The 14,210-nt window shown below is 36.3% G+C and overlaps 2 non-coding genes across 2 annotated transcripts; both read right to left on the bottom strand.

The window, feature by feature from the left end:
- Window positions 1-1,056: 1,056 nt before the first annotated feature.
- On the bottom strand, window positions 1,057-1,163 carry LOC120104303. The gene has a single exon (XR_005506757.1). It is a non-coding gene; the product is annotated as a small nucleolar RNA R71 (small nucleolar RNA).
- A 6,802-nt stretch (window positions 1,164-7,965) lies between these two features.
- On the bottom strand, window positions 7,966-8,071 carry LOC120104276. Its single transcript, XR_005506738.1, has one exon. It is a non-coding gene; the product is annotated as a small nucleolar RNA R71 (small nucleolar RNA).
- Between the last annotated feature and the right edge of the window lie 6,139 nt (window positions 8,072-14,210).

Here is a 14,210-nt window from a genome sequence, read left to right as displayed (position 1 = left end):
GTATAAAGCATTTGCATAAAATAATCTAAGGGCTGAACCCATTAAAAAGATAAGGTCGGGATTTCATCACTCGTCCTTAGCCCAAAAATCATCCAAGTGCATAAATATCCTAAGCCTAATTAAAATCAACTAAACGTTGGCCCCTAAGGATATTCGAGCTCAATAGGACGAAGACCGCTGAAAGTTGCACCAATTTCGCTCTGTGGCCCGGTCGATGTCTAGGCAAGCTTTGTCCCTCTAAGTGATTGAAGGGAGACAGTTTCTGTTCGAGGAAAGTGGATTTTAAGTGGGACCTTTGCTACACGCATCGTGACCCCTCCATTTACCTGGAAGCTTATCTGGTCGACTAAGGTTACTAGACCGGATTGGAGGCTTAGGTGTCCTCTTCAAACCAGTTAGGAGCTGTCTAGAATTTTTAGAAAAACATTAGAAATTATTGGGGGATGTTTAATTTTAATTAAATTTTTGAAGGTGTTTGTTTATATCTCTTTAGGTGGTACTTGTACCAACAACAATATATATATATATATAATAAATAAATAAATAATTCAGTTTATGCTATTGTGGGAGAGAGATAAAACGAATAGATTATTTCGAGTTGAATCAAGAGATAAAAATTTAATTGTTCAAAATTCAAATAATCAAATGGAAGATAATGGTAGTAATCAGGGAGATAATGAATTTCAAGATGACTTACCTATTAGAACGCTTCGTGATTATCTACAACCCACTAGGACCAGTACCCCATCCTGTATGGTTATTCCTACTGCTGCGGGAGCTTTTGACATGAAACCAGGAATAATCCAATTACTCCCAAAGTTTCACGGACTTGATTCTGAAAGTCCCTATTTGCATCTGAAAGAATTTGATGAAGTGTGTTCAACACTTCATTTCAATGATGTCACTGAAGAGGTAGTTAAGCTTAAGTTATTTCCTTTTTCTTTAAAGAAAAAAGCTAAGTCATGGTTACACTCCTTAAGGCCTAGGACCATAGCTACCTAGCAAGAAATGACACGAGAATTTTTAAAGAAATTCTTCCCAACACATAAAACAAACACACTTAGAAGAAATATCATGAACTTCGCACAAAAAGATGGAGAAACATTTTTTCAGTGTTGGAAAAGATTTAAGGACCTTTTGCTTGCTTGCCCACATCATGGATATGAAATTTGGAGGGTCATTAGTTTCTTTTATGATGGTTTGTCCACCAATATGAGACAATTTGTAGAAATGATGTGTAATGGTGAATTCATGAGTAAGGAACCAAATGAAGCCTGGGATTATTTTGATCTTTTAGCAGAAAATGCACAAGCTTGGGATACAACAGATAAAAATGAAAAATCTAAAATAGCACCTAATGCAAAAGGAGGAATATATCTTATTAAAGATGATAATGATGTCAATGTAAAAATTGCTAATCTGACTAGGAAGATTGAAGCCATGGAATTAAGCAAAGCCAATATAGGAAAAGCACAAACTATTGTTGAAAGTATATGTGGAATTTGCGAGAGTAATGCACATGTGACCAAGGATTGTCCTACAATCCCTGCTTTTCAAGAAGTGTTGCATGATCAAGCAAATTTCACCAATACTTATAAAAGACCATTTCCAGAAACATATAATCCTAATTGGCGAAACCATCCTAACTTTAGCTAGAGACATGGACCCATTGCCAATGAATCTCAAGGAAATTCTGTTCCTACTCCTTATGTGCCACCACATAGGAAATCCCTTGAAGATACTTTGCAAACCTTCATGCAAGGGCAGACTCAAATAAATCAGAATACAATGCAATCACTCCAAGAACTTAAAAATTCTGTAGGTAGAATTGAGGCTCAACTCAATGTTAGGGAAAAAGGGACATTTCCAGCCCAACCTCAATCTAACCCAAAGGGTCAACATGAGGTCCATGAAGCAAGTTCATCCCAACCTAAATTTGAGCTAAGTTAAGTCTGTCACAACCCTTCGTAGCAGAAAAATAATTAACAAAAAAATTCCGACAAAAGATGACAAACCTGAAAAATCTATTGAAAAGAAGGATGAAGATGATAATGAACAAGATGATCCAATACTGCATCACAAGATAGTTGCTCCATTTCCTCAGCGCTTGCTTGCAGCTAAAAAGGGAATACCTGACCAAGAAATTCTGGAAATCTTTAAACAAGTAATGATTAATATTCCTTTATTAGATGCCATTAAGCAGATCCCATCTTATGCCAAATTTTTAAAAGATCTTTGTACCATAAAGCGAAAGCTTTACGTACAAAAGAAAGCTTTTCTAACTGAACAGGTGAGTGCTATTCTCAAACACAATACCCCACCTAAGTATAAAGATACTGGTTGTCCTACCATATCTTGCATCATAGGAAACTTCAGGATACAATGAGCCCTTCTTGATTTAGGTGCAAGTGTTAACTTACTGCCCTATTCAGTTTATGAACAGTTAGGACTTGGTGAATTAAAACCCACCAAGGTTACTCTCCAAATTGCCGATCGATCTATAAAGATACCAAGAGGAGTAGTCGAGGATGTACTTGTCCAAATTGATAAATTCTACTTTCCAGTCGACTTCATAGTATTAGATACCCAGCCTGTCATGAACTGTACCACTCCAATACCTGTCATTCTAGGCCGCCCATTTCTAGCTACTTCCAATGCTTTGATCAACTGTCGAAATGGAATAATGAAAATGTCATTCAGAAATATGACTATAGATTTTAATATATTTAACATTTGTAAACAACCCGATAATGACAACGAAAATGATGAAATTCATGGAGTTAATCTGATCGACTCCATTGTAGAAGATGCTCTTGTCCCATCTCTTTCTTCTGATCCTTTAGAAACATGCCTAACTCATTTCGGAAATACAGATATCAACCAAAACTTTAGAGAAATCAGTGCTATATTAGATTCAGCTCCTTTGTTGGATACAGATAGGTGGAAATCTCGTTTTGAAGAATTGCCCACACGCAACAATAGTCCTCTACCATCTAGTGTTCAAGCACCTAAACTTGAGCTAAAGCCTTTGCCATCTGAGCTCAAGTACGCATACCTTGGTCAAGAAGAGACTTTTCCTGTGATCATATCATCCCAAATCGAACATATTCAAGAACTAAAATTATTAGAAATTCTCAAAGAGCATAAGGGAGCAATAGGGTGGACAATTGCTGATATCAAGGGAATTAGTCCCTCAATTTGCACTCATAGAATCCACTTAGAAGCTGATGCCAAACCTTCTTGTCAACCTCAACGTCGATTAAACCCAAACATGAAGGATGTGGTTAGGGCAGAAGTTCTGAAACTTCTGGATGCGGGTATGATTTACCCAATTTCAGATAGTAAATGTGTAAGTCCAACCCAAGTGGTCCCGAAAAAAGCTGGTGTTACTGTAGTCAAAAATGCCAACAATGAATTAGTTCCAACTAGGGTCCCCACTAGTTGGCGTGTATGCATTGACTATAGAAAACTTAATTCTGTCACAAGGAAGGATCACTTTTCTCTACCTTTTATTGATCAAATCTTAGAAAGGTTGGCAGGTCATAAATTTTATTGCTTCCTAGATGGCTATTCAGGTTACAACCAAGTTGCAATTGATCCTGAAGATCAGGAAAAGACCACTTTTACATGTCCTTTTGGCACATTTGCTTACAAGAGAATGCCTTTTGGATTATGTAATGCTCCTGCAACCTTCCAAAGATGCATGCTCAGTATTTTCTCTGACATGGTTGAGCGTTTTTTGGAAGTCTTCATGGATGATTTTTCGGTTTTCGGCTCCTCTTTTGAAAACTGTGTGGACCATTTAAGGCTAGTCTTAATTCGGTGTGAGGAGAAGAATCTAATCTTAAACTGGGAAAAGTGCCATTTCATGGTAACTAGGGGAATTGTTCTCGGGCATGTCATTTCATCTGAAGGAATTGAAGTAGACAAGGCTAAAATTGACTTAATTGCTAATTTACCCAACCTAAAAACTATCAAAGATATACGCTCATTTTTGGGTCATGCAGGATTTTATAGAAGATTCATTAAAGATTTTAGCTCAATATCTAAACCCTTATGTAATCTCCTTCAAAAGGAAACCCAATTTGTGTGGTCTGAAGAATGTCAAAGAGCTTTTGATAAACTTAAAAGCTTGCTGACCTCTGCTCCCATCATGCAACCACCTGACTGGTCGCTTCCTTTTGAAATTATGTGTGATGCTAGTGAATATGCAGTTGGGGTAGTTCTAGGGCAAAGAAAAGAAAGGAAGCCTTATGTTATCTACTATGCAAGTAAGACTTTAAATAGTGCACAAAAGAATTACACTACTACGGAAAAGGAACTACTTGCCATAGTATTTGCACTAGACAAATTTAGGTCTTACTTGATTGGATCCAAAATCATTATCTACACTGACCACGCTGCCCTTAAGTACCTTCTTTCAAAAAATGATGCTAAGGCGCATTTGCTTAGGTGGATCCTTCTACTCCAAGAATTTTTCCTAGAAATAAGAGATAAAAAGGGGGTAGAAAACGTAGTAGCTGATCACTTGTCCCGTCTCACTCTTCCAGATTCCATAGACAATTCACCCATAAGAGACACTTTCCCTGATGAGCAACTCTTTGAGATCACATCGTCACCCTGGTTTGCAGACATTGCAAATTTTCTTGTCACGTGTGAACTCCCGATCCATTGGAATAAACAGGACAAAAGAAAATTTCTGACCGAAATAAAAAATTTCTTCTGGGATGATCCTTATCTTTTCAAATACTGTCCAGACCAAATTATTAGGAGATGTGTACCTAATGACGAATTTATTAGTGTCATTTCTTTTTGTCATTCTGAAGCTTGCGGTGGTCATTTCTCTGCTAAGAAAACGGCTGCAAAAATTTTACAGTGCGGTTTCTATTGGCCCACCTTGTTCAAAGATTTCCATAACTTTTGCAAAGCTTGCGAGCATTGTCAAAAGTAGGTGGGATAACTCGTAGGAATATGATGCCCCTCAACCCAATTTTAATTATCGAAATATTTGACTGTTGGGGAATAGATTTTATGGGTCCATTTCCTCCTTCATTCGGAAATTTGTACATCTTAGTAGCTGTAGATTATGTCTCCAAATGGATTGAGGCAATTCCTTGCAAACATAATGACCACAAAACTGTTTTAAAATTTTTAAAAGAAAACATTCTTTCCAGATTTGGAACGCCTCGAGCCATCATCAGTGATGGGGGTTCACACTTCTGTAATAAGCCTTTTGAGGCTTTAATGTGAAAATATGGGATCATCCATAAAGTCGCCACTCCTTATCATCCACAAACAAGTGGACAAGTTGAAGTATCCAATCGATCAATTAAGAATATTCTGGAAAAAACGGTTAACCCAAATTGCAAAGACTGGTCTTTGCGTTTAACTGATGCACTCTGGGCTTATCGTACTGCTTTTAAATGTGATAAGTGCTGATTAATCTATAATTTAATATTCTTTTTCCAGCACTTATCAATGTTCTTAAACGGATAACTACTTGTTTTACCATGAAATTGAATAAACAATGAAATAAATTTAAATTATGGTAAGAGGTAAATAATACTTTTCTTAAAACAGACTCTGAATTTGTCTCTCTTCTGGTTGAGATCTTTCATAAAAATATATGAGGAGATTGTGTTGACCCGAATTATTAACCTGATGGAGTTGCAATCAAGCTAAGGGTATAATTCAATGGGCTTTGGTCCTGGTTAAATTGAAAGTTATAATTATATGGAAAAATATTTGATTAACCCTTTTATTAAGTCACGGTCTGATCTGGTTGAGTTCAATCTGAAGCGGTATAATAAGAATTAAATGTCATTGGGCTCGGATCGGTTCAAAAGAAAAACAGGGGAGACCCCCTGTTTCAGTGAAAAGAAGAAGAAAGCCGAGAGGGAGATGAAGATGGGAGGACTTCCGGCCACCATGAGCAGCTAAGCCTCGGTTTAGGGGTTTGATGAAGCCATGGATGAGTATTTGTGTTGCATTTCTTTGATTTTTAGCGTTGTAAGACAGTTGCATACTCAATGAAATTATGATCTTAAAATGTCTTGTTTAATTTATGTAAGATGTTTATCTTGTAGAAAGTCTTTGCATGAATTAATCTAGTTTATCGAAATTGAATCCAATACCTGTGGTTTGGAAAAGATTGCTATGCAACTATCGGACTTATCTTTGAAAAATTAATCATCAGATGAATCATGCTAAATAGGACAGACCATGCCTATCCTTAGAAAAGATGGTTTGTGCCAGGCTTAGATGACTCATACTGTGGGTTAGATCTCAGCTTTTTGTATGATTGCCCTAACTTGTAGTTAAGAGCAATCGGATCATACACGCATCTAAGTCATTGAAAGCATCACACTTACGAATCCATCGGTGGATTCTAGCCCTAAACACCTCTCTCCATAGATAATTCATACTACTACACCCATATTAATTCTTATGTTTTTATCATTTACTCTAGCTTATCCCTTTTTGAAGTAATTATTTAATTAGAAAAAATAACTTGTCTCCAATCCCTGTGGACCGACACCCGTAATCACTATCCTACAGGATACGTGCTATTGCGTGGTTTATTTTCAAAATTGAAAGAACCGATCAATTTTTGGCGCTGTTGCCGGGGATTGCTTGCATAGTTATTTTTCCTATCATAAAAAAAAATTAATTAATTAAAAAAAACTTTCAAAAAAAATATATATATATATATATATATAAAATTATTCTCTATTATTGTTACTTTTCTTATCTCCTTTTTCTCTTCTACTAATTTTTTTTTTCTTTTGGTCTTATTTGATCAGAAATCGAAGAGGAGATCTGGGCTATCAGAAAGGAATGCTTTGGAGGTTTGCTAAAAAAAAAATTAAAATTGCTGGGGAAATTTCCTTTGGTAACCTCTAAACCTTTCTTATTTAAATTAATTATTAGCTTGAAATTTTGTGGTGATTGTTTGATTTCAATTTCAGCAAGAGTGTGAATGCATGCTTGATACACATACACAAATCAATTTGCACATAGTAAGGGCAATCACCCCAACAAGATAAGAGCCGGATTTCATCACCGGACTCTTGCCCAACTTAGGTGAACTCAATCTCACATAGTGTCATCTTTAATTAAAATCAATTAGACGTTGGCCCCTAGGGACATTCGAGCTCAATAGGACGAAGATCACCGAAAGTTGCACCAATTTCGCTCTGTGGCTTAGTTGATGTCTAGGCAAGCTTTGTCCCTATAAGGGAGACAGTTCATCTGTTCGAGGCAAGTGGGTTTTAAGTGGGACCTTTGCGAACGCATCGTGACCCCTCCACTTACCTGGGAGCTTACCTGGTCAACTCGGTTCATTAGACCGGATTGGAGGCTTAGGTGCCCTCTTCAAACCAGTTAGGAGCTGTCTAGTGATTTTAGGTCAAAGACTAGGATTGATATGCTTTTCTCTTTTATTGCATGCTTGATTGATCGAGTACTAGTGTATGCACGGTAGTCGTTCTAGAGTACAAAATCTATTACCTTTCGACCCTGAAATAGAACGAACCCTTAGGAACATTCGAGCTAAGATCAAAACATTAGGATCATCCCCACCTCTTAAGATGGCTGAAGAACAACCCAAACTCCTGAGGGAGTACTTTACTCCCACTATTTACACTTCCCCATCTTGCATTCGATTACCTGAAGTAGCAACTGTACAATATGAAATAAAGTCTAGTGTGATCCAAATGCTTCCATCTTTTTATGGGCTCACCAACGAAGATCCATATAAACACCTAGATGAATTCCTTGAAATTTGCACCACTGTCAAGATTCAGAATTTCACTGATGATGCTCTGAAACTTAGATTATTCCCCTTCTCCCTTAAAGATAGAGCCAAACAATGGCTGAATTCTTTAGAAGCTAACTCAATTCGTTCTTGGGATCAAATGCAACAAGAATTCTTTAAAAAATACTTTCCCATAGGAAGAACGAACCAGTTTAGACGTGCCATTACAAGCTTCTCCCAAACTGAGGGAGAAGAATTTCATGAAACTTGGGAGAGATTTAGGGACCTAATCCGTAAATGCCCTCATCATCAAATACCTAAGTGGCAACTAGTGCAATGTTTTTATGACGGATTGACAGAACGAAACCGTCAGATGATTGATGCCGCATGTGGGGGCACATTCATGCTTCAAAATGAGCATGAAGCATGGAAATTATTTGAAAATCTAAATGAAAACTCCCTCCACCATGCTTCATGTTCTCGTCAAGCACCCCCGAGTTCTCAAAGAAAAGGGACCATTTGTGAAATAAGTCATTCTATGGACCTGTCTAGCAAGGTAGATGCATTGTCCCATAAGATTGACCAACTGATGATAGGTGGGCATTACATGAACTCTTCCCAAGCACAAGTGTGTACTATTTGTTCTAGCCCATCCCACCCTATTCATGAGTGCCCTTCAGCGCCCCAATTCCCCGAACTTGTGCAAGAACACATCAATGCTGCTCAAACACTGCCTAGACCGGGTAATGACCCATTTTCCAATACATATAACCCGGGATGGCGAAATCATCCAAACTTTTCTTGGAAGCAGCAAGCTTCGAATACTGCCCAACCTTATTCCCAAAACTTTCCAAACCCTCAGAATTTTCAAACCCCACAAAATATTCATCCCTACCGTCCCTCGACTCAATTTCAACACACTCCTCCTCCACCCCAAAGAAACACAGCCTTTGAGGAGAAAGTGTTGAACGCCCTTCAAGGTTTGGAAACCATTACACAATTAGTGCACTCTCATACGCAATCAATCGCCAAGCTAGAATCCCAAATGGGTCAACTAGCTAATGCACTAAACAAGCGAGAGGAAGGAAAGCTTCCAAGCCAACCACTAAGTAATCCTAGGGGACAATACATGGCTCAAGAAAATCAACTAAATGCAATTCATCATGAACAAGCCAATGCTTTGACTACCCTAAGGAGTGGACGTATAATAGACAATAAGATTGGGGAGGACAACAATAAGGAAGGTGAAGAAGAGGATAGAAATGTGTCAAATGAAAATCTAAAACCTTCTTCTTCTTCTTCGGCTAGTCCATCTTCTGCCAAAACTCACATCCCAAAGGCCCCATTTCCTGAAGCTCTTACTTCACCCTCTCCATTTGGCAAAAAGGGAACTTCATTAGAAGAGATGATGGAGGTCTTCAAACAAGTTAAAATCAACCTCCCACTCCTTGATGCCATCAGACAAGTTCCCTCCTATGCCAAATTTCTCAAAGACCTTTGTACACAAAAGCGAAAATCTAGGACACATGTGCCTAAAAAGGTCTTTCTAACTGAGCAAGTGAGTTCTATTCTCCAACACAACACCCCTCCAAAATTCAAAGATCCTGGTGCTCCCACCATCTCCTGTGTCTTAGGAAATAATTTCATTGATCGAGCACTCTTAGATCTAGGGGCAAGTGTCAACCTTTTACCTTATTCAGTTTATGAGAAACTTGGTTTAGGTGAGTTAAAACCAACCTCGGTATCCCTTCAATTGGCTGATCGATCTGTAAAAACACCACGTGGGATAATTGAAGATGTTCTTGTCAAGGTAGATAAATTCTATTTTCCAGTAGATTTCATTGTCCTTGATATGGAACATGAGCCCAATCCTAATAAACAAATCCCCGTTATCCTTGGGCGGCCCTTTTTAGCAACAGCCAATGCGTGCATCAATTGTAGAACAGGGGTAATGAACATATCATTTAGGAATATGAAGGTAAAATTAAATGTGTTCAATGCGGCCGACCAACCCGCAAGGAAAATTGAGTGTTTTATGATAGACAAAATAGATGACCTCATAGAAGGAGATGCAAAAACTATCTCACTATGTCTGGCTGAAGACAATAAACTTAGCGCTTGTTGGGAGGCAACCCAATTCTCTTAGATTATTTTTTAACATTGAGGACAACGTTAGGTTTAGGTTTGGGGGTATTCATCTTGATTTTCGTCAAAAAAATAAAAAATAAATAAAAAAATAAAAAAATAAAAAAATAAAAAATAAATAAAAAATAAAAAATAAAAAAAATAAAAAATAATAATAATAATAATAAATATCATTTTTTTAAAAAAATAATAAAAAATAAAAATATTTTTTTAAATAAAATGTGTTTATTTTCATTTTTTATAAAATAATAAAAAAAAGTTATTAAAAAAAAAGTTTTTGTTAAAAAAAAAGCCCTAATTTATATACATTTATGCGAGAATGATGAACACACAAGGTATATAAAATCTAAAAAGCCCAATGACTAGTGGGAAGTAATACAAATTTAAGTTCTTTTTATTAAGTCTCTCTTAGGGAGTTGTAAGCTAATTAATACTTTGGAATTTCACTACACACTGGCCGACTCTTCTAAGGTCTAGGCTCGACATTATGTTGAGAGTATGGTAGCAACCTTGGACCCTGATGAATCATACTTATCTAATCTAAAAAAAAAAAAAATATCAATAAAAATGGATTTAGTCAGGAACATCGAAAAGGGCTACCTATTGTCAAAGATCAAGTGGGCTTGTGATGAGGACTCCGAGCATAAGTCCGTAGGGGAGTCTTGATGCCCGACACCTTATGCCAACTGGTGTGAGAGTTGTCGACTGATTGCTCGTTACACGGAGAAATCACCACAAGAGTAAAAGTGCACAATTTATATATCTTTCTTAAAAAAAAAAGAAAAAAAAAAGGAAAAAATGTTGTATTGACCGAAAAGACAATAGTGTGAAAGCCGTCGTTGCAAAAATTCGAGTAAACTGGAATATTACAGATAAAGCCCGTGAGGTACTAAAGTAAACATCCACAACTCTCGAAATCCTGCAGATAAGATGATTTTGAATCAGTGAGTAGGTCTTTTCGACCAATCCTTGGAAACTACTAGTATTAACAATATTTTGGAGATCCGAACCCTTAGCTTGTGTACGGTCCAGATTTCACCGAGCACTCCAGTATAAATAAGTCTTACAACTCCCTAAACGGAAACTTAATGACTTTAACTTAGATTGCATACTAATCTAGAATTTGGGCTGACTTAGTAAATAAAACCGTGTGTGCTTTGAAATTCTTATCATTTATGTATCTTAAATTAGATTTTAATTAAAAAAAAAGTTTTTTTTTTTTTCTAGCTAGTATGCACTTGGAATTTGAAGTTTCATCAATCGAATTAAAAAAAAAATAAATAAAAAAAAAAACAACAACAACAACAACAAATTAATCATAACAATAAATGATATTGAAGTTTGTGGGTATCTTCACTGGAAACCCTCACGAGACTATAACTCGTCCACTAGGGTAACCTAGGGGTTTAAAGCCTTGTTGCATATGGTAAATGCAATCGCAATGCCTGCGAAAGTGAGTTAAAACTTTTCTTTAATTTCATTTTGCTCGAGGACTAGCAAAACATAGGTTTGGGGGTGTGATAAGTGCTGATTAATCTATAATTTAATATTCTTTTTCCAGCACTTATCAATGTTCTTAAACGGATAACTACTTGTTTTACCATGAAATTGAATAAACAATGAAATAAATTTAAATTATGGTAAGAGGTAAATAATACTTTTCTTAAAACAGACTCTGAATTTGTCTCTCTTCTGGTTGAGATCTTTCATAAAAATATATAAGGAGGAGATTGTGTTGACCCGAATTATTAACCTGATGGAGTTGCAATCAAGCTAAGGATATAATTCAATGGGCTTTGGTCCTGGTTAAATTGAAAGTTATAATTATATGGAAAAATATTTGATTAACCCTTTTATTAAGTCACGGTCTGATCTGGTTGAGTTCAATCTGAAGCGGTATAGTAAGAATTAAATGTCATTGGGCTCGGATCGGTTCAAAAGAAAAACAGGGGAGACCCCCTGTTTCAGTGAAAAGAAGAAGAAAGCCGAGAGGGAGATGAAGATGGGAGGACTTCCGGCCACCATGAGCAGCTAAGCCTCGGTTTAGGGGTTTGATGAAGCCATGGATGAGTATTTGTGTTGCATTTCTTTGATTTTTAGCGTTGTAAGACAGTTGCATACTCAATGAAATTATGATCTTAAAATGTCTTGTTTAATTTATGTAAGATGTTTATCTTGTAGAAAGTCTTTGCATGAATTAATCTAGTTTATCGAAATTGAATCCAATACCTGTGGTTTGGAAAAGATTGCTATGCAACTATCGGACTTATCTTTGAAAAATTAATCATCAGATGAATCATGCTAAATAGGACAGACCATGCCTATCCTTAGAAAAGATGGTTTGTGCCAGGCTTAGATGACTCATACTGTGGGTTAGATTTCAGCTTTTTGTATGATTGCCCTAACTTGTAGTTAAGAGCAATCGGATCATACACGCATCTAAGTCATTGAAAGCATCACACTTACGAATCCATCGGTGGATTCTAGCCCTAAACACCTCTCTCCATAGATAATTCATACTACTACACCCATATTAATTCTTATGTTTTTATCATTTACTCTAGCTTATCCCTTTTTGAAGTAATTATTTAATTAGAAAAAATAACTTGTCTCCAATCCCTGTGGACCGACACCCGTAATCACTATCCTACAGGATACGTGCTATTGCGTGGTTTATTTTCAAAATTGAAAGAACCGATCAAAAAGCCCGATTGGTATGTCTCCGTACCGTCTTATTTTTGGCAAACCGTGTCACTTGCCTGTGGAATTGGAGCATAGGGCCTACTGGGCTATTAAAAGATTTAATTTTGATATGGATAAGGCTAGTTCACTACGCAAACTTCAACTTAATGAACTAGAAGAAATCAGGAATGAAGCATATGAAAATGCTTGAATTTATAAGAACAAAATGAAAGTCTTTCATGATAGAAATATTATAAGAAAAACATTTGAGCCTTTCCAGAAAGTTCTATTGTATAATTCAAGACTTCATTTATTTCCAGTAAAATTGAGATCTAAATGGACCGGCCCATTTATAGTTAAAACTGTTTATCCGTATGGAACTGTTGAGATAGAGAATCCAAACACCGGTAATATTTTTAAAGTAAATGGCCAACGTTTGAAGTTATTTTTAGACAACTTTACCCCAGAGGTTGAATCGACCAATCTGGGAGATCCTGTTTATCAGGATTGATCTCTATATCTGCTAGAGATCCTCTGTTTGTATCATAATTTGTCTTTCTTTCATTTTCTGTTATAATGACAATTGGAGAGCAACAACAGTACGCAATCATTCTATCAGGTAAATTCTCACCTTCAGCCTTATTATCCTTCATACAATCATTAATGCCATATTTTATGCATTCATGTTGCAACATTAGGGACAATGTTGAAATTAAGTTGGGGGGAGAGATTACTGTATTTTTCTATATATCATATCAATTGTCATATCTTTCAAAAAAATAATAATAATAATAATAAAATAAAAAAAATAAAAAAATAAAAAAATAAAATATATATATATATAATAATAGTAATAGTAGTAATAATAACAAACATATATTTTGTTGCATTTAATTACCACTTTAATTTTTTTTTTCAAAGAATTAAACATGTGTAGCTATTAAGGCAAGGAGCACATTATGACTTATTAGAGACCTATTATTAGATCCCCACACAAGTATTCAATGACAATAGGAAGGCCTCAGGAGTTCACTTGTGTTACCTATTTGTTTGTTGACCTTATTTGCAAGAGAAGTACGAGTGTCCTTGTCCTAAAGTTTATTTTGGTTCTCACATAAAGATAGAGTTTGAAATTTCCGGCTAGATCACCTGGGTGCCTTATATTCTGACCTTGATTGACCTATAGTCACAATACAGTCACGTTACATATGTATATAAAAAAAAAAGAGAGAGAAATAATACAGTTTGTCTTCACTGAGTAACCGGGCCTCTTACCTACAAAGCAGCGAGTGTTCGCGTAAAAAGGTGAAAATGACTAAAATAAGTGACTAGTCTGGCCTCGTGGTGTAGTCTGGTTCGAGTAATTAAGTCCGAGGGGTGTTTCACCTAATGCCTTGAGCCAACTGGATCAAGAGTCATTGACCCAAAGCTCATTACATGGACCTTACTAGAGCCTAATGGAGTTGGACTGTTGTAATCACTGTGTGAAAAAAAAATAAAAAAAAAAATAAACATGAGTGAGTTAGTTAAACTTAAACCAAGTGACATGTGGATGACTGGTTTGACTCCATTATTTTAGAACTCTGTGTACCTGGGATGTCTAGTTGGGATTGATAGCTTTATTTTT

The sequence above is a fragment of the Phoenix dactylifera genome, chromosome 1, assembly GCF_009389715.1.
Source record: "Phoenix dactylifera cultivar Barhee BC4 chromosome 1, palm_55x_up_171113_PBpolish2nd_filt_p, whole genome shotgun sequence".
Classification (NCBI taxonomy): domain Eukaryota; kingdom Viridiplantae; phylum Streptophyta; class Magnoliopsida; order Arecales; family Arecaceae; genus Phoenix; species Phoenix dactylifera.
The sequence above is the reverse complement of the archived record's forward strand: the minus strand, read 5'-3'. Positions and strand labels throughout refer to the sequence as shown.